This window comes from Grampus griseus (assembly GCF_964374135.1).
Source record: "Grampus griseus genome assembly, chromosome: 7".
Classification (NCBI taxonomy): domain Eukaryota; kingdom Metazoa; phylum Chordata; class Mammalia; order Artiodactyla; family Delphinidae; genus Grampus; species Grampus griseus.
Genome location: NC_139001.1, coordinates 100777223 through 100797448, shown reverse-complemented (window position 1 = coordinate 100797448; position 20226 = coordinate 100777223).

The window sequence follows — 20226 nt, the reverse complement described above, 5'->3', positions numbered from 1 at the left end:
GCCTGCCGATGCAGGGGACACGGGTTCGTGCCCCGGTCCGGGAAGATCCCACATGCCGCGGAGCGGCTGGGCCCGTGAGCCATGGCCGCTGAGCCTGCGGGTCCGGAGCACCACGCCAGTGTCTTTCTCAGAGAAGATGTTCAATAAATGTCTTTAATGAATGAATGAAAATGAATAACCTAAGCAAATGGCCAAAGGCCAGAAACACACTGGCTAAGAACTTAGTGCTGTTGGAGCATAAAAGGCAAGGGAGGGATGGTGAGAAATCAGGTCAGAAAACTAATAACCATCATATTAAGAAAGGCCTAGTGAGACAAATTAAGAACTTTGATTTTATCATTTAGGTGATGGAGTGACCACTGAAGAAGAATAATTACAGAAACCATAAATACTATAGGTCTAGTTGTGTTCAGATAGATCACTTTCAAAGGTTAATATTAGAATATTAGAACAAATATTATTGAATAAGAAGTGGAGAATCAGAGGAATATTATGTGTCTCCTGAAGTAAATAAACATATACTACACGTTCCACAAAACAAATATATTTAACATTTTTAAAGTATATTTTAAAGCCATTTCTAAATTTATTTAGACAACTAAATAAATAACTCACCCACATAGATAAAACACATGTGGGAAGTTGAATCACTTTCCTAGAAGTTTTGGAAATGGTTGTGTAATTCAGAACAGCTGCCTATCTCTATAACCTCTACCCAGAGATCATATTTTATTCAGATAAGTTACAACTTTCTGAAAGGATGTCCCCATAGGAAGCTTCATTAACTACCACTTTGTATGGCAGACAGAACTACCAATCACCAGATTAATAGGGCATACTGATCCAATTTTGTTTTACATTTGAAATCTCCTAAAGATCAGTTTGATCCTATAACATTGGCAATGCAACAGATAAGCAAGAGGCCAAATGGCTGAGAGCTGACATAGAGACTTTCCTCAACTTACCAAACTTTTACATAATGCAGTTTTTCCCATTTATGCACATTTTACTTCCATGAAAATCTACTTCTTACACAAAAGTTACATTCATGTGTGAGATAAGAATAATACAGCATAAAGATAAGGGGCTTTGGAATCAAGAGAGTTGGATGCAATTTTCAGCCCCATCAGAGTCAATGTGTGTGATTTTTGGTAAATAATTAACTTTTCTGTGCCTCAGTTTTCTCATCGGTAAATTGATAGTATTATATCTACTCAACTATATTCTTGTATAAATTACAGATAATGTATGTAAAACCAGTGTAACTAAATAAAGTTTCATATAGATTATCTGAAGATATATTTTAACAGCTGTTCAACTAAATTTAATGACACATCATGATATAGTTACATTAGCAATAAAAAATATACATCTATGTAATACACAGATAAATCAATTTTCATAAAAGTTACCTCATGTATGTTTAAATAGGAATAAATTCTTAATGCAGTCAGACAGCATTTGCCTCTTTATTTTGAGACTCCAGTTCTTTATTAATTTTATCTGCAATTATATTTTGTAAAAAGAAGAAAATGTTGAAAATGATGTTGCAAATACTACTTTGTCTTCTTTGTGTTCTCAAAGGAAGGAAAAGTGTGGATTCTCTGGAAGTCATTGTCATATCTTTTTTTTTGTCATTTTACTACACACAGAAGTACTGTTTCCTATGACACATGCTCTGTATGATTTTAGCCTTTGTAATACATTTACTAAAATTCATTAGAATTAGTTGGTTCCATTTCTAGCCTTTTGGGCCTTCCTTTATGTTGCATACCTTATGTCACGGTTTTCATGTGAACTATTGAGAGAAACTGTGACATATTTGAAAAATAAAAATAAATGACTGAACTTTTTACCATAATCATATTAGTGAAGTTCAAACATCCACATAAGAATGAAACTCCCGGGATGTTTTCTCACTTCCACTCCTTTAATAGTCATTCTCTAATTATTTCCATTTTGTTTGAGGCCATTTAGCTTAGGAACTTGAATTACTGGGCTGATAATGAAATCTGATTATCATTCAATCCTTGCATTGACCTGCTAAACTTAGTTCAATACTGTATCCACAGTCCACAACAGTATCCCTCACCAACTGCTGTCCAAACAAATGTCAGATTGCATTTTTCATCTCTGAGGGAAAAATTCCCTTAGAAATGGCATTATGGTGATTTTCTTTACATAAGGGAAAAGTTGTTAAACCTGAATCTCCTTGCACGGACATATTACACTAATAACATAAACATGAGTCAAAAAAAAAAGCAAACCGTGAGTCAAATGATATATTTCATTTCTCCTGAAATTTCATTAGGAAAAAAAAAAAGGCAGCTGCAAGGTAATTTTGTCCCTGTACTATTAAAATGTTGATGTTATATATTACTACATAATTTGTGATTTGGGAAGTAGATGATTTTATTTTGTGGAGAAGACAAATTATAAAGAAGTAGGGAACCATACTAATATGCCCAGAAATAGCTAGTTTGTTTTTTAATATTGCTCTTAATTGATTTTACTTTTAATTGTAACTAAAATTCTTACTTGTTAACATTGGAGAGCTTTTAGGGCATATATGTGAGTGTATGTTGATAAAGAGAGAAGCTGATGCTTTGTAAAAGGGTGTTTTACTTTCTCAGCTCATGTGATGCAATGGTGATTTCAAAGCATCAGCTTCCTGTACAATGGACCCATTGGTAATTATCTATATTTAACTCTTTTTAAGGGCTACCGTGTCATTAACATAACTGTCTCTAAGCAAGTCTTATTATTCTACCCCAGTTACAATTTCTGCAGCAAGCTGTTCTGTACACCATCTGGAAGTGTCTGTTTAGTGGTTAGAATTGTGTTTTAGACAGGCCCCTTTGGTAGCTCAGTATTGGAATGAATTTGAGTCAGAAGCCACAGAGACCAACTAGAGCAGTACAATAAAACAGAAACATAATAAGATCCACCTAGGTCATAGCAAGTTTTCCTAGTAGCCACATTAGAAAAGTAAAATGAAAGAGGTCAAATTAATTTTAGGAATACATTTCATCTAACACAATAGATTCAAAATATTGTCATTTAATATAAAATCATTATAAAATTATACATGAAATAGTCTACACTCCACTCCTTTTTTTTTTTTTTTTGGCCACACAGCTTGTAGCTTGCGGAATCTTAGTTCCCCAACCAGGGATGGAACCCAAGCTGTCAGCAGTGAAGGCATGCAATCCTAACCACTGAACCGCCAGGGAATTCCCTACATTCTCTTTTTAAATACTATCTTCAACTCCAGTGTGTACTTCATGCTTTCAGCTTGTCGCTGTATGAACCTGCCAGATTCCAAGTACTCACTAACCGCATGCGGCTAGAGGATACTTATACCGGACAATCAGAACTAAAAGCTCCCTCTAATATCTCAAGGGCAAGATTACAGCCCTAGCAGATAAGCAGTAGCTAGGTGACATTGGTGGGTCTTAATGACTTGTTGGATGTCATGGTGAGTGGGAAGGAAGAATCAACACACTTTCTTATTTGTTGACATATAATACATGTCATGGGGCAAGAAAAGGAAATCAGTTGAAAAAATACCACTTGTCTCTTGATAGAAGGCAAAATATATTAGATATTTCACAAGCAGCTACCTCACCTTATGGGTAGGAAAATTACATAAATAGAAGATACATGGAAAATAGAATCATTTCATGAGTAGTTTGAGAAATGATTTTTTAATTATTTAGTCACAGAACAATCACATAGCTAAATAACCTTTACACAAAGATCATTTTTCATTCATATAAATTACTACTTTGGAAAACATGTCCCCTTGTTGAGTTTTGTAACTGCCATTTTGTTTCATGATTGCAGACTGAAATACAAATCGTCCAAATAGTAGTGTATATTGATCTGGTTTTATGTTGCAAATTTCATTAAGAAAAAAGTCTCATAGCAGCTTCAATGAAACACATACACACACACAAACACACACAATTCCAAATAATCAAGCTGAAATGGAGATTTTTTCTTCATTTAGTAATTTTTACCTAATAGTTTTTTTCAATTTATGTATTTTTTTGCTTTAATATAAAGTTACTTGTGAAATAATGTCAGGGAATAAATATTGTGATGAAATAATAGAGTAGGAAGGGAATCAGAATGAGCTGGGTTTAAATATCATCACTAACATCCTTTACTTCAATGGATTTGGGCATGTTATTTAACTTCCCTGTGCCTCAATTTTTCTATCTGATAAATGATGGCACACGACTTATTCTGCAGAATTCTTGTGTAAACTAGAGAAAATACATACAAAACACCTAACACATGCAATAGTTTAACAAATGTAAAATACATAACATACAAAAAGCTCTCAAAATATTATAATAGTTATTTACATGGATAATGATTTCTGATTCATTGTAATTTTTCATATATGAAAATATATAAAATTAGCATCAAAAGAAAAGCTTGATGAGCATTCTCATAAATAATTTGAGATTTTTTAAATCTTTTCAGCCAAATTCAAAAGTATATCAATGTTATTGTTTTCATTAGTACTACAGAAATACCGATCTCTAAATAACATGGAAGAATCAACTTTTTTTTTTTTTTTTTTGCGGTACACGGGCTTCTCACTGTGTGGCCTCTCCCGTTGCAGAGCACAGGCTCCAGACACGCAGGCTCAGCGGCCATGGCTCAAGGGCCCAGCCGCTCCACGGCATGTGGGATCTTCCCGGACCGGGGCACGAACCTGTGTCCCCTGCATCGGCAGGCGGACTCTCAACCACTGCACCACCAGGGAAGCCCGCGAAAGAATCAACTTTTATACATCATCACTGAATAATTTCAGTGGAAAGGAAAAACATTTCAAGGCAATCAGATAAAATCTATATCACTTCTAAAGAACCAAAGTTTTTTACCAATGTTATCAGCAAAGCCCTTATGCAAAAGTGAAAGAAAATTGAAGTTCTGTTTTAAATTCTACTCCTTTTCTCTTTTTTCTTTAGGTTGTCAAAGAAAAACAATTAAGGTTCTCCATACTTCAGTTCCATAGCCTAAATGCTGTGGGGATTTTTTACTTGTTTTTTCATTTTTGTTTGTTTTACCTATCCTCCCTGAGAAACAACCCTACAACTCTCTTTTTTTTTATTTTTCTTTTTAAATTTTTATTGGAGTAGAGTTGATTGCAATGCTGTGTTAGTTTCGGGTGTACAGCAAAGTGAATCAGTTATACATACACATATATCCACTCTTTCTTATGTTCTTTTCCCATATAGGCCATTACAGAGTATTGAGTAGAGTTCCCTGTGCTATACAGTGGGCCCTTATTAGTTATCTATTTTATATATAGTAGTGTGTATATGTTAATCCCAATCTCCTAATTTATCCCTCCCTTCCCCCCAAGACAACTCTTTCTATTCAGGTAACCTCCGCTTTTCAAAAGTTCACTTTACACCACTTCGCTTTTATGAAAGACCTACATTAATACCTGTTTTGCCAACCGAAAGAAATCCAAAGAGGATTTTTATTCTATGAAAAAAGGCGAAAAGCAGAAGTTGGGTTCAGTGTTTGTTTTGTAGCAGCAGGCTACTATGGAGGCAACGAGCACCTGAGCAGGGGGTGACCAGGCCCCCAACCTGGCCAGACTCCTTCCCTAAGGAATTAATTCAGCATCTCAGCATCAACAAGCGCCATAGCTCTAAGCCGTGTCTGAGAGCGCCTGCACTTTATCTCGATTTATTTTGTGCGTTTGTTAGCAACATGTGTCCTGAGGTGGTTGCTTCTTCACTTTACGCCATTTCGGCTTACTAAAGGTTTCATAGGAACATTCTGCTTTCAGATAGTGGGGGAAACCTGTTTTGAACTTTGAATCCATTACTGCTTTTCTGCGGAGGCCAAACCAAAGTATTTATAATAAACTTGTAATTAAGTTACTAAAATCCACGAGGTCAGCATTTCTCAAACTATCTTTGACAAAACAAATTTTAAAGATCCAATACATCACAGTCCAACACTTAAAAGAATTCAAATGAAATGCTAAATAAATAAAGAGGTATAATATACAAGCCCAAAGTTTTTCAGCCATCAGAGCCAACAGGCGTATTAAATTTTAATATCCAATCAGAACAAACATAAGGAAATAATTAAATATATGAATTATTCATTGCAAATGTGAGTAATCAATTAATATAAAATATTACACACTTTTTTTGTCATTCTAGATTTATAACTAAATGGAAATGTATGAGGGATATAATGATTCTCCATATTAAATACCTGCAAGCACACTTAAATAAATACCACATATTAACAATCAAATATTAATGTGATAAATGAGCTTGCTTCTCACTTATCAACTTAACTAATGTAGGTCGCTTTAACAATAGTGCTACTAAGAGGAAATAATACGTAGCTAAACTGCTTCAATGTCTTGTTTTGATAACATTCATTGTAGCGTACCAGTGTCACAGTGATGTGCTAATGGGTATAGAAGAGATTTTAAAGCAACTTCAATGAGCTCAGATTATTCATTTAAGCTTTTGTCCAAAAGGTAGCAAGTAATCTCTATTTTTAAAATTCATTTTCAAAGTGTCATCAGTAGCTAGTTCCAATGATTTATCTTGTAAATTTAGATTTAAGTTGTCTTTTGACTAAAGAAATCAATTCTGATCATAAACCTCCCATGCATGGATCTTTCTTGACAGAAATGTAATTCATAATGTTCTACCAAATTTTTAAGGTGTTCGGTGATAACTTTCCACAGATTTACAATATCAATATCCTAATTAATTGGTAATTATCCTTAAATTGTGGAATATAATGACAATTTTTAAACCTTTGTTCTTGTAGATTTCTAAACTTTGTTTTGGCTCTTTTATCTCACATGCTATTAAAAAACATCCATTCCGAGGTCTTCCCTGGTGGCGCAGTGGTTGACAGTCCGCCTGCCAATGCAGGGGACGCGGGTTCGTGCCCTGGTCCGGGAAGATCCCACATGCCGCGGAGCAGCTGGGCCCGTGAGCCATGGCCGCTGAGCCTGCGCGTCCGGAGCCTGTGCTCCGCGACGGGAGAGGCCACAGCGGTGAGAGGCCCGTGTACCGCAAAAAAACAAAACAAAAACAAAACAAAAAATCCATTCCTTCTTTGCATGGAAATGCTAAAATCATTAAAAGAAATAATGATGATAAACAATAAGTGGCTGTCCAAAGTATGTGTTTATATCAAGACTAAACTGATCTCCTACCTTGCAGTAACACAAAAATGTGTTTGTCCATAATTCAGGCATCATTGAAATGATTCTTCTCCTTATTAGCTGCTGTACCTTGGCATACAATAAATTTATGATGTTTTGATATCATCATGTAAAAATGAGAGTAATCCTAAATATAATACTCATTCTTTAGGTAACTCACAGTCCTTCATAAAACACTGACAATACTATTTAGTGAAGCTGAGGTTCTGTTTTTTGTTTGTTGTTTTGTTTTGGGTTTTGAAACAATACTTCCTCAACAAAGGAAGCAGCATATGATTTACATATATGTAAAATTTTTAATCTGGATGTGGTAGCCAGCCTCCAAGATGGGCCCCAACGAACCACACCTCTTATGTAGTTCCCTTTGTGTCAGGGTTGATCTGTGTGTCCAACAGCATGTGGTGATATGATGGTATGTAATTATATTCAAGTAAAATTATTTAAGACTGCAGCTTCTGTCTTGAGAGTGCTCACTTTTTCTCATTCTCTTTTGGGTCACTTACCCTGGGAGAAGCAATTCTGTGAGCCTCTATGAAGAGGCCACCAGGGCAATCAAATGGTCAAAGCTAGTGACAACTGAGACCTGATAACAACCATATGAGTTTCTGGAAGCTGATCTTTCAGCTCCATCTGAGTCTTCAGATGGTTGCAGCTCTGGTCAACAGCTTGACTAGAACCTCATGAAGTAACCTAAGCTAGAAGACCTATGCAGATGTCTCACATTCCTGACCCATGGAAATGGTGAGTAAATAAATGTTTGATTTTTTAACCCATTAAGTCCTGGGTGATTTGTTATGAGCAACAGATAACTGATACACTGGGCAACTAAACTATAAGGTTTCCCTATCTTTGTAGCTGGGTCATCGGAACTGAAGTCTCTCACAATGTACAGCTACAATGTTATGCCCTTCAGAGCTGGCTGTTTTATAGCAGTGAAGCTAAACAAAGGAATCATTCCTTTTTATCTTCATCACATTCAAAGAACTGCTGTTTTAACAATACCTGGGCATTCTGTAAGATGAAACAAAAAATATCTTGATAGTTTTATGTTGTTCTAAGTTTTGGTGTTCTGTATCATTAACCATCTCCTAAAAATGTCAATGTTATAACAGTTAACTGATACTTGACTTACCTTCATTGCCACCAACTTATCCAACGTTTTTAGGTGCCCCTCTTTGATACAGTCTTTCACTAATTGTCCCTCTTTGATACAGTCTTTCACTGGTGTCTCAGCAATTGTATGTGATCCTTTAGTCTTCAACCTGATGTGTTACTTTATAAGAAGCCCTCTTACATGAACCAACATTTATATTTGAATTATTGAACATCAGCTTCTTTTGAGTTTTTAATTCAGTATATTTTCTTTTAAAATGTAATCATGGCTGAATGTGTTCCTTTTTATTTTGCATATAAATAATACTTAAGTTGTAATAGAATCATTGTTTCATTAGTCAGTACATCCCTCATAAATAGCCTACTGTTATTCTAGCACCTCATTGTGAATCATGCCTATAAAAGTAAACTCAATATTTGTACAATCATATATTTGAGTAAAATTAGTATCAGTTATTTTGGTTTTGTTTAGAATCACTTGCGTAGTTGGCATTAGGCTTACAACTACTGCTTCAAACAAAAGAATTCATAATAATTCTTGTCAAAATGTAATAAACTTGTTTCAACATATTAAAATTAGGGTGAAAAAATAAATAACACAAATTATGCTTTCCTAATTTAAATAATACTATAAAACTATACATTTTTTAAAGGCTTGATAAAAAAAGATGTTTATAAAAAACAAGTAATGAGGGCTTCCCTGGTGGCACAGTGGTTGGGAGTCCGCCTGCCGATGCAGGGGACACTGGTTCGTGCCCCAGTCCGGGAAGATCCCACATGCCGCAGAGCGGTTGGGCCCATGAGCCATGGCCGCTGAGCCTGCGTGTCCGGAGCCTGTGCTCCGCAACGGGAGAGGCCACAACAGTGAGAGGCCGGCGTACAGAAAAAAAAAAACAAACAAAAAAAACAAGTAATGCAGTAACTAAATGCTTAAGCTTTTTCATATTTTTCATACTTTTGGGTTTCATTTAGCAGATTAAACTTAAAATGTCATGAGTAATACTTCATTCATACATGATATGATTTATTACAAAAGATCATCAGCACCAAAATGGATCTGTTTCCTGTTCAGGGAAACAAGTCTTGGATCATGTGCTTTGAATAGTGCAGCAACATTAAATTACTATAAATATTTTCAAAACATCTTCAGTTTTTGAATCATATTGTCCTGACTCTAACAAACAGTTCATTGACTAGCAGCAATCTGCAGACCACACTTGAAGTGCTACATGAGCTTTCAGAGCTCTTCTAAATTTGACTTCATTTTTATGAACGATAGAGAATCTCACATGAGATTTGGTGCAGAGCAATAAAGGCAACTCACATTTATAAAATATGGTATCTTTAGATTAATATAAACTCAGATGTTTGTATTGGAATGAAAGGGTGGGGAAAACTGTCATTTGTCTGTCTACTCTTTTCAAAATTCCTTTTGGCATGTGACTGCTTATCACAGTTGGTTGGGTCTATCTACATTTCAAATACTTTCATTACATTTATATATATATATATATCCTTGTGAAATATGTGGTATTATATTGAAAAAGGATTTACTTAACTCTAGCTCTTAACTAATTATAGACTTCTATATCTTAAATTATTTTTTGCAGTCCTACAAAATATTCTACTGTGTCTAGCTTCTACTATTGTGATTGAGTAGTTAGCTATCATCCTTTGTACATAATCTGTCTTTTTCCTCCTGGCTGACTTGGTGCTATTTAATTTCATTCTGATATACCTAAATATATATTTCTTGCTATTTATCCTTCTTGGAATGAATTATGCTTCCTGTATATTACTGTGTGTCATAACATTTTTTTCAAATATGTTTCTTACCCCTTTCCACTATTGTATTCTTCTGGGATTCCAATTAGATGTATATTGGATCTTTTTATTATATCCTCAATGTGTATAAACCTTCTTTCACAGCTTCTGTTTTTTCTCTGTGTTGCATTCTGCATCATTTATCCATTTATATTTGTTAGTGCACTTATTCTCTTTTTTACTTTGTTTTTAATTTGCTTTGTAATATATTGCTTGTTTTTCAAATATGCCAACTTGTTTTTGAAAGTTGTGTTCATGTTTTTTATACAGAACATTACTTTAAATTTAAAAAAACATTCTTTAAATAAATATTTGTAAGCATCTGCAGTCCAAATACTACATTTTGTTCTCTCTGTTGTTTGTTCTTTCTGTGGACTCTCTCACATGCCGTACTGTTTCAATTGATTTGGAATTTGTTTGTGAGCTCCCATTCAGCCAGTTGTATTTGATAGAAATCCCACAGTATCTAGGTTGAGCTTGAGTTTCTTTAGAGAGTATTTCCACTTACTTCTTTCAGAATCTCTAAGGCAGTGTCTCTCAGTCTTTACTGTGTGTGGTAGACAGAATAAAAGCCCTTCAAAAATGCTCATTTCTTAATTCCCAGACCTTGAGTATGTGTTACCTTCTATGTCAAAGGGTCTTTGCAGAAGGAGTTAATGGATTATGCAAGTGTGCCCAATGTAATCACGAAGAGTCTTATAAGAGTAAGGCAGGAGGGTCATAGTAAGGGAATGAGATGTGATGCTATAAATTGAGTAGAAAGGCAGAAAGGGAGAAGGAAAGAGATTTAAAATGTTATACTGGTGGCTCTGAAGATGGAGAAAAGGCTACAAGCAGAGAAATGCAAGCAGCATCTAGGAACCTAGAAAGGCAAGGGGATGGATTCTTCCCTAGAACTTCCAGAAGGAATGTGGGCTTCCAATACCTTGATATTAGAAATTCTGATCTCTAGGAAGATAATAAATTTGGGTTGATTTCCACTAAATTTGTGGTTACATCAGTTTGCTTGTTCCACTAATTTTGTTACAGCAGCAATAGGAATCCAAGGCAATGTGCATGCAAATCACCTTGGGATCTTGTTAATAACACAAAAGCATCTGATGGTGGGCCTGGGAAAGTGAGAGTTTCTGTATTTCTAGGAAATTTCCAGGTGATCCAGATGCTGCTGGGTGTTTGTGGATCACACGTTGAGTATCAGGGATCTAGGGTAATATTAGCCTAAAAACGCACTAAAAAATTCTCTACTTGAGTTTTCCCAGACCATGAAGGTCATTGAAAATCAAAGCTCAAATACTGTGTGAAGGCAATTTTCTTTTTTTATCACAACCTTTCATGGAGATGAGGTCCCTAACTTTTTGAAAAGGTCTTGTTTAAGGTTTCTCCTGGTGCAAACTCCATGGCTTTTTTCTGTCTCCTGAAGAGAACTTAAAACCCAAGGCACTAAATTTATGGTATAAGCAAATACATGTAAGAAAGCTTTTATCTCGTGCTTTGTTTACTTTGCTGGTTTCATCTCCTCTGTCATTTTTGGTCTCTATATGGTCCTGCTCTCTCAGCTATGTATTCATGAGGATATTTATTGCATTTTATCTGGGATTTCAAGTTATTTTTGTACCAAGAGGAATATTAAATTTGCTATAATCCTAAAAATATTGTCTTCATCTATATTTGCAAATTTGGAAATTCTCTACTCATTTCTCAGTGAATGTCTCCTCAATTATGTCTGTTTGTTTTTAGGTGATTCTTGCCACTACGACCAATTAATTGTTAAGTAAAAGTGTATGTCCTAAATAATAGTTAATATTGGTTTTGAAGAATAAAAGTCAATATCAGAGAGATTAAGTGTTTAATACAATTAATGTGTATGTGAATTGCTTTAGACATTTGGATTAAAGAAAGGAAGACAGTGTGGGTAAATAGGAAAATCTACATTTTCTGTTGTCTCAATCACTAACTTAAATCTCTGTAGATGCCATGAGCCATGGACTTCATATACATTAATTAGTTCATCTGATCTTCACAACTTTACAGAGTAAGGATTATCCTGATTTTAGACATGAGAAAACTCAGAAGGAAAATAAACTTCTAGAGAACCCTCCTAGAAATGTAAGAACATATACACTTAAGAATTACAGTAATATTTATTATGTATCTGGATGTGCCAAGATCAGAAAGAAACAATATCCTACAGCTTGAAAAGTGGAGAGTCTGTAGTGGAATCCAGGACTTTCTCAGACCAAGTCTATGCTCTTTCCACTATTCCATGTTAGGCCTAAAATTGTCCAAAATAGAGATTTGCAATTGATTTTGAGTACTGTATGGAATTCTATCGAAAGTTTATTTACACAGTGAGATAGTCTCATCTCCTGCTAGTTGAAAAGCCAACTGGTGTAAATATTTATGGAAATTTTTGGCAAGATCAAAAATATATTATTTATGTACATGAGCAAATAATCACTTTTGGATACATATATACACACAAACAAATGCAAATACTCTACCACTGATTGTTACTATTGTATATCAATGGATCACAAATTCCTGACCTAACCTCCTCAACATATTCTACATCTAATTTCTCCAAGGAGCTTTACATTTTCTCCCACTTCATCAATCTCATAAGTTCACTTCACTGAGAAGACTTGTCATTAGCATGAATTTCTTTGATTTCTCCTTCCCCATATTACATACTTTCCACAACCAAAAACATCCTGAGGTCACAAATACCACCTTCATTTTGAAGCCAACCCCTCCACGTGTTCTTAAGTCCAACACTTTGTGTCCCAGATATTGAGTTCTATTGATTATTACTGCAGGTTTTTTTACCTTTAATTTCTCCCTCTGACAAGTTTTTTCCTTTGTTAATCATTCTTAAAACTCTCTCACCCTAAAAACTAAATTATCCTTTGCCTTCTATGCTATGTGTCCTGCAAGACACTGTTTAATCTTTTACTCTTTTCACTTAAACTTCACAAAGAAAAAACTACCCTCTGTCATCTCACTGAAAATTTATTTCTCAAGTCATGATAATTTCGTTCCTAATCTCACAAAAGAACTGAAACTTTTCTTAATAGCATTGAGTTGCCAAATTTAATGAAAAATATCCCGACCTTATATTAATATTTCCTGTTATATTTAGCATCACTAATCACTCCTTACTTGCGAAAATGTCTACTTTCTCCTCATGGCTACTTCTAAGCTGTTCTTGGGAATTATTACATATTAATTTTCCATAGACTTCTGTCCTTGAGTCTCTGCTTTTTATCATTCATCATACTTCGATAGTTTAGGTGATCACTTCCATGCTCATAATTTCAACTTCCTCTTGGAAGCTGGTAACTCATGAATCCATTTCTTCTATCTGCCCTCTCTCCACCAAACTTCAGTTATTCTATCTTATTGCCTGAGGGCCAATTACCTCTGAATGCCCTACAAGTACTTCACGTTGTCCAGATTCAAAATGGAATTGATTTTCTTCCCCTATTTGTGATGACTTCATATATCAGTCAAAAGTGCCACAATTAATCAGTTCATATCTGAGAATCACCCTTGCCCACTCTCTTCTTCATGCTCACAATTAGTTCAACCATGTTCTTTGTCAATTAAAATCCAATCAGGAGACAGAACCCACACAGTAATTTGAAATGAGAAAACAATATAAAGACTATATCAGGGGAATAAAAGGTAAGGACAACTCTAAAAAATACCTTTCTGCTGAAGGAGAGTGTCAAAAGTTAAAAACAAATTTGGAAGTAGAGGAGTTTCTTTTTATTTTTTGGATTAATTTTTTTAAATTGAAGTATAGTTAATTTACAGTGTTATGTTGGTTTCAGGAGTACAGCAAAGTGATTCACTTATACATACATATATATCTATTTTTAAATGAGCAATGTCTCAGAATCAGCTGAAAGAGAGCCAATTAGTTCAAAATCTTTGGAGCATTTCTGTCCCTGAGTATAGCAGAAAAAGGGCAAGTTTCTTGAAATTATTAAGACCCAGTGAAGACTCCTCTGTTTTATATATTTTTAAACTAATCTAAACTTATTAAGGGAGGATGTTGACCTTATATTCTCTTATTGCTCTTTGGTGCTAACAAATACAATTGACTGACAATGATTATAAGTCCTCCTCATTGTTCCTATTTATCTCGTGTCTGTTCTGGCCCTAAGAACTACAATTTGAATTAGTCTCCCTACCATTTTTCAGGAGCGTCCATTTAACACTATTGTAGTTTTCTTGGAACAAGACCAAAATAGAAGAAATGATTCTTTCAGAGAACGGACGGATGAAAACACGGAGTGAGAGCTCCCGAGGACAGATTGTAGTCGGCTAAGCCAATGAAAAAAGCCAATGGGGCTTCCCTGATGGCGCAGTGGTTGGGAGTCCGCCTGCCGATGCAGGGGATGTGGGTTCATGGCCCCGTCTGGGAAGATCCCCCATGCCACAGAGCGGCTGGGCCCGTGAGCCACGGCCGCTGAGCCTGCGTGTCCGGAGCCTGTGCTCCACAACGGGAGAGGCCAAAACAGTGAGAGGACCACGTACCGCAAAAAAAAAAAAAAAAAAAAAAAAAAAAGTCAATGAATGCTAAGAGATCTGGCCATAAAAAAGGGAAATGGAGCTTATTTGCTGGATAAATAATTACAGAGTTTATTTATGAAAATGAGTATTTTTGAAGACTCTTAAAAAGAGCGACTTAGAATTCCCATTTGGGTAGGTTATTTAGTTGGATCAGTAGAAAATAGATTTTAAATTTGGGTGGTAAAAGTTAAAAAATGACTATGAAAAGGAAAGGGTGTTAATATACAAATGTAAGATATACTTATAACAGTATGTATTTGATAGTTATTTGCACTTAAAAATGTATTGCTTCACAGTTCCCAATTCATACTTTATTACCTGCTCTATGATAATGGAGTGGGACCCTGTAAACAATGCTCCTTTACAGCCGGCACAACATTAAGCATTATCAGTAGAGCACACAGGAAGGAAACTGAAAAAGGAAGGTATTTCTCTATTTTTTAATAAAATATTATCAATATAGTTTACATACCTTTATGGAATACTTATTAAGAATTGAATAGAATATATAAAATAGTGTATAATAATCCCACTTAGGCAAGACAGAAATTTGGTAGCTTGATTGGCAATTTTTGTCTCTACGTTTTACCAATTTGTCTCTTTAATATAAACTCTCCTTAAACTGTATGTTTCTGTGTATGAAAACTATGATCTGACATAGAAAAGGCTGTAGACAAATTTCCTAGGACTTGTTAATACCCTTAAGAAATAAGCAGAAATATTTGCCTTTCTATGATAAATATATGTTGTTGCTAATTAACACAGATGAAACACAGAATATTCCTAAAAAACATTGTCTCTAACCTTACATACCAAACATCATCATTCTTCTGACTTTTATCTTCTTTATTTAAGACATTTGAAGTTGCCAACTTTATTTGCTGAAAGTATAGAAAGCTTTGGGATAAGAAGAAAAATTATTCAATAAGCACAAAACTTTTCATAGTAACTTGAAAAGGTTAAATTAAAATGTATACATTGCATAACTGAAATTGTATGCCCATTAAACAATAATTCCTCATTTCCCTCTCCCTTTAGCTCTGGCTACACACACACACACACACACACACACACACACACACACACACACACACACTCACACTCACACAAGCATACAAAAATGTTTAGCTAAACAGCCAATGTTAATTGTACTTCTTTCTCTCCAACAGTAAGATATGAAAGGATACCAAATAAATTGAGGCTTAAAATCTGGCAGGTGGAGCCTCCCGTAACAAGCACAATGATATCTGTAACAAGAAGAACAACTACCCCTACTTCAAAGTATCAGGTTCTGCTTTTGATTAGGGGACAAAATTACAATGTAAATCCCACAATAGGAAAAAAATTAATATGCCATGAGTAAGTGGGCTTTATATCAGATTTCAAAAGTTGGTTGAACATTCAAAAATCAATTGTAATTCACCACTTGAACAGAGAAAGATAAAACTTGTGATCAGTTCAATAAATGCAGACAAAGGAATAGAAGAGACCTTTCTTAATCTGATAGAGGAGATCTAGCAAACCCTATAATTAATGTTATACTAAACAGTGATGTATTAAAGTCTTCCCCTATAGGCTGCTCCCTTAATAAATCACTTTCACAAGAATTAACATCTCAGTTTCAGCATTTAAGTAATTGAAACTTTCCCAGAAATAAATCATTTTATATTTTTTAAAGATATTAGAAAACAAATAATATAATCACAATGACACAGGATATTAGAACTAAAAATAAATACTGAAATTAATGAAATAAAAAGAAATAAATATTTAAAGATAAATCTAAACTTATCTTTAGAAAAGATTAACAGAAAAGCCTTTATGAACTTGATTAAAAAAGAATAAAAAAACAAGATTAGGAATAAAAAAAGAAACATTTCATATTTCTCTTATACCTGTGTGGTTATACATAAATATAAGAGAAATAAAAATAAGAAGATACCATGAGCAAATCTATAACAAAAATATCAAAACCTAGAGTAAATTATTTATAAGTAAAATTAAAACATTTTTAATAACCTAAGAATAATTAGAATATTTTGACATAAAAGGGATTCCAAACATGATTCAAAATTATCAGAATCAGCTGCCATTACAACTGATTTCTGTTAAAGAATTGCTGAGTCTATTATATTTTAAGTATGCTAGAAAATTTATATTCTATAAATAGTGTTCTAATATTAGAAATAATGTTCTAGAGGGACTTCCCTGGTGGTCCAGTTGTAAAGAATCTGCCTTTCAATGCAGGGGATGCAGGTTCGATCCCTGGTCTGGGAACTAAGATCCTACATGCCACGGGGCAACTAAGCCCGCACACACCGCAACTGAGCTCATGCACCTCAACAAGGGAGCCAGCATGTCACAAACTACAGAGTCCATGCGCCCTGGAGCCCACCCACCACAACTAGAGAGAAACCCGAGCGCTGCAACTGCACACCAGGTCAATCTCACTTATTGTATTGTAAAACCTAAAATTTCAAGTGCTGCCTTGACATTTTTGAGCCTCCACAGGGCCCCATAAAACCCTAATTGTGAGTTGCGTTTGCCAGATATGCACCCCACCCAGTGGGAAATGCTCCCCGCCCCCGTGCCAGCCAGTCCCCTGATCAGCCATTACCTGTCCTCAACCGATTGGATTTCACCTCCTTGTCAACCCATGAAACTTTTCAAAGAAGCCAATCACACAGTCTTGATGGGACCAGGTGTTATTCTACCCTCTGGATACTATGAAGCATGCCGCCCTTGGTCCCTATTGGGTCACTTTGCTCCCGAGTGCAATCCCACTGTGGCCCTGAACATCCTGTGTGTCCTCTTCCTCCAGGGTGTGAGTATATTTGACAATAAACTGTTACCATCTCATCTGTCTGCCTAGTGTCGTGTACTCAGCCATTGCATACTCTTTATTGCATACTCTGTACCAGAAGGTAAATTGCAGTTGTTCAGAACACTTAAGAATATGGATACAGGGCTTCCCTGGTGGCGCAGTGCTTGAGAGTCCGCCTGCCAATGCAGGGGACACGGGTTCATGCCCCGGTCCGTGAAGATCCCACACATGCCGCGGAGCGCCTGGGCCCGTGAGCCATGGCTGCTGAGCCTGCGCGTCCGGAGCCTGTGCTCTGCAACGGGAGAGGCCACAACAATGAGAGATCCGTGTACCGCAAAAGAAAAAAAAAAATATGGACACAAAAAAATCTAAGTAAATAGCAAACGCATTCCAATAAAGTATAAAAATAACAATATACTACAAAATGAATGTAGATGTATTCCAGAAATGCAAGGGAGGTTTCATGTGAAGAAATCCATCTATCTATTATGTAAATATAGAGTGAGAAACCTCTCATTGAATACTGATATTTTATATATAAAATAATAAAATTTAAAATGTTATAAGAATTAAAGGTAGCTAAATAAATATAATAAAAATAATTTTCCAAAGTCAAACATGTTTTAAATAGAAGAACATTAATAACATTAAAATTAAAATCTGTAACTTTGCAAAAGTGATCTCTGTTACCATTTTTATAATTCACTGTACTTCAGGAGTTCCAATGTATGCATTTTTCTGATGATACATTACATATTGGTAAAACTGAGGAGGCTCTAGTAAAATATGAGAAGCAGTAGTAAACTTGCTATTATGATAACGGTATATTTATTCCATATATTAAAATACATTTATTTTTCTAAGTACTAAAATCAATTCCAAAATTCAAGGAGGAAAGTTTTTTAAACTTCTCATGTGGTCTCAGAATGTATTAACACATTATACTGCGAGGCTTCCCTGGTGGCGCAGTGGTTGAGAGTCCGCCTGCCGATGCAGGGGACACGGGTTCCTGCCCCGGTCCGGGAGGATCCCACATGCCGCGGAGCGGCTGGGCCCGTGAGCCATGGCTGCTGAGCCTGCGCGTCCGGAGCCTGTGCGCCTGCATACTGCCAATAAATAAATAAATAAATAAAAAACATTATACTGCAAACAGAATTTGTTTATGTGTCATGTTTTTTGTGATTATTAAAGTGAAGATTGATTTATGTTGCTAAATCAAAAACAGCTTATTATTCACTTTCTCAATTAATAAAACATTCTATCATGTGCGATCCAAAGAAAGCTTGCAGTGAAAACTGGTTTCCTAACCCAGATCATTGGAGAATCCAATGTTTCATCTGGTTCCCCTTTATTCCTGACAAAGAAAAATGGCTGGGTCCAATCTATATATGGAACTACCTAGACACGACCATTTATATAACACATATTTATTGAAAGATCATGTGCCAGTCATTTGGTCAAGACCCTGGGAACTCATTAGAAAACAAAAACATTAACACAGAGTATATATATTACATATATAATCATCAGAGGAGCCATATTTGAGTAAGAGGAGACAGAAAGAACAAAATGAATTGAGTGACACAATAAAAAAATATAGTAGTTACTGGGGTAAAGGAATGTGAAGTGTCTGTGTGTGTGTTGCAGTTTAAATAGGGTTTTAAAGCGATTTCTCACTGTGCAAATGTCATATAAGCAAAGACTTAAAAAGAAGGGAATCAGCCCATGTAGATATACAGGGAAAAACATTCCAGACATAGAGAAGAGTGAGTGCAAAGAGCCCAAAAAAGGGCAATATTGTTACCAAAAAAGCTTTATCAAAAGTCCAGGCTCTTGTTCAATGCCTTCAAAAGAATTTGGATGAGGAACACAAAACACAAAGGAAAAAAATTTTAAAAATAACACTGAGGCTGAGAGCAAAGAGAACAAAGAAGCAATTTATTTAGGGCAGAAGCAAAAGTCACACACTCAGAGAAGAAGAGTGCAGGGCGGGTGGCCATCCTCGCAAATGAAGGGCATGGAGCAGGGTATTTTTCTCCCCCTTTTTATCTTAATTTTAGCCCTTGGAATGGGTGGGGCCTTTTTGATTAGGGATGGAATATTCATTGAGGGGAGGGTTGAGATGTGGCCTGGATTGCACCAGGTTGCGTCAGCTCTCAGTCCTGCACATTTGTCTCCTGAAGCCACTGTACTCCTGCTTTAAGAGCCGTTTGGAAGGTCGTACACGGTCATCAGCAAACTGTGCATTTTTATTGCACATGCTCCACCGTTTTCATGGTCAGAGTTTCTGTTTTATATCCCATTCCTTCATGTGTCCTGGCCTCTTGCCTTCTGCCTAATGCCTATGCAGGAGGAGATTATCCTTTGGCCTGGCCCTGTCTTTCCTGCCTCAATATGCTAAAAGAAAAGTGAGCAGGGGGAAAGGAAAAGGAGTTCAAGGTCAGAAAGCTATAGCAGGATTCAGATGGGGCTTATAGGCTAATGATAGGATGATGGTTTTTACTGGGGGATGGGGACCTTCTGGGAGCCTTTGAAAGGAAGGTTGGCATGACACGACCTATTTTATCATTTGAAGAACTCTAAAAGGCAACCAGGTGCCTCCCAAATATTACCTCTATCAGCATGTCATAGTGTTGTGTTAACGTCATCCTTTTAG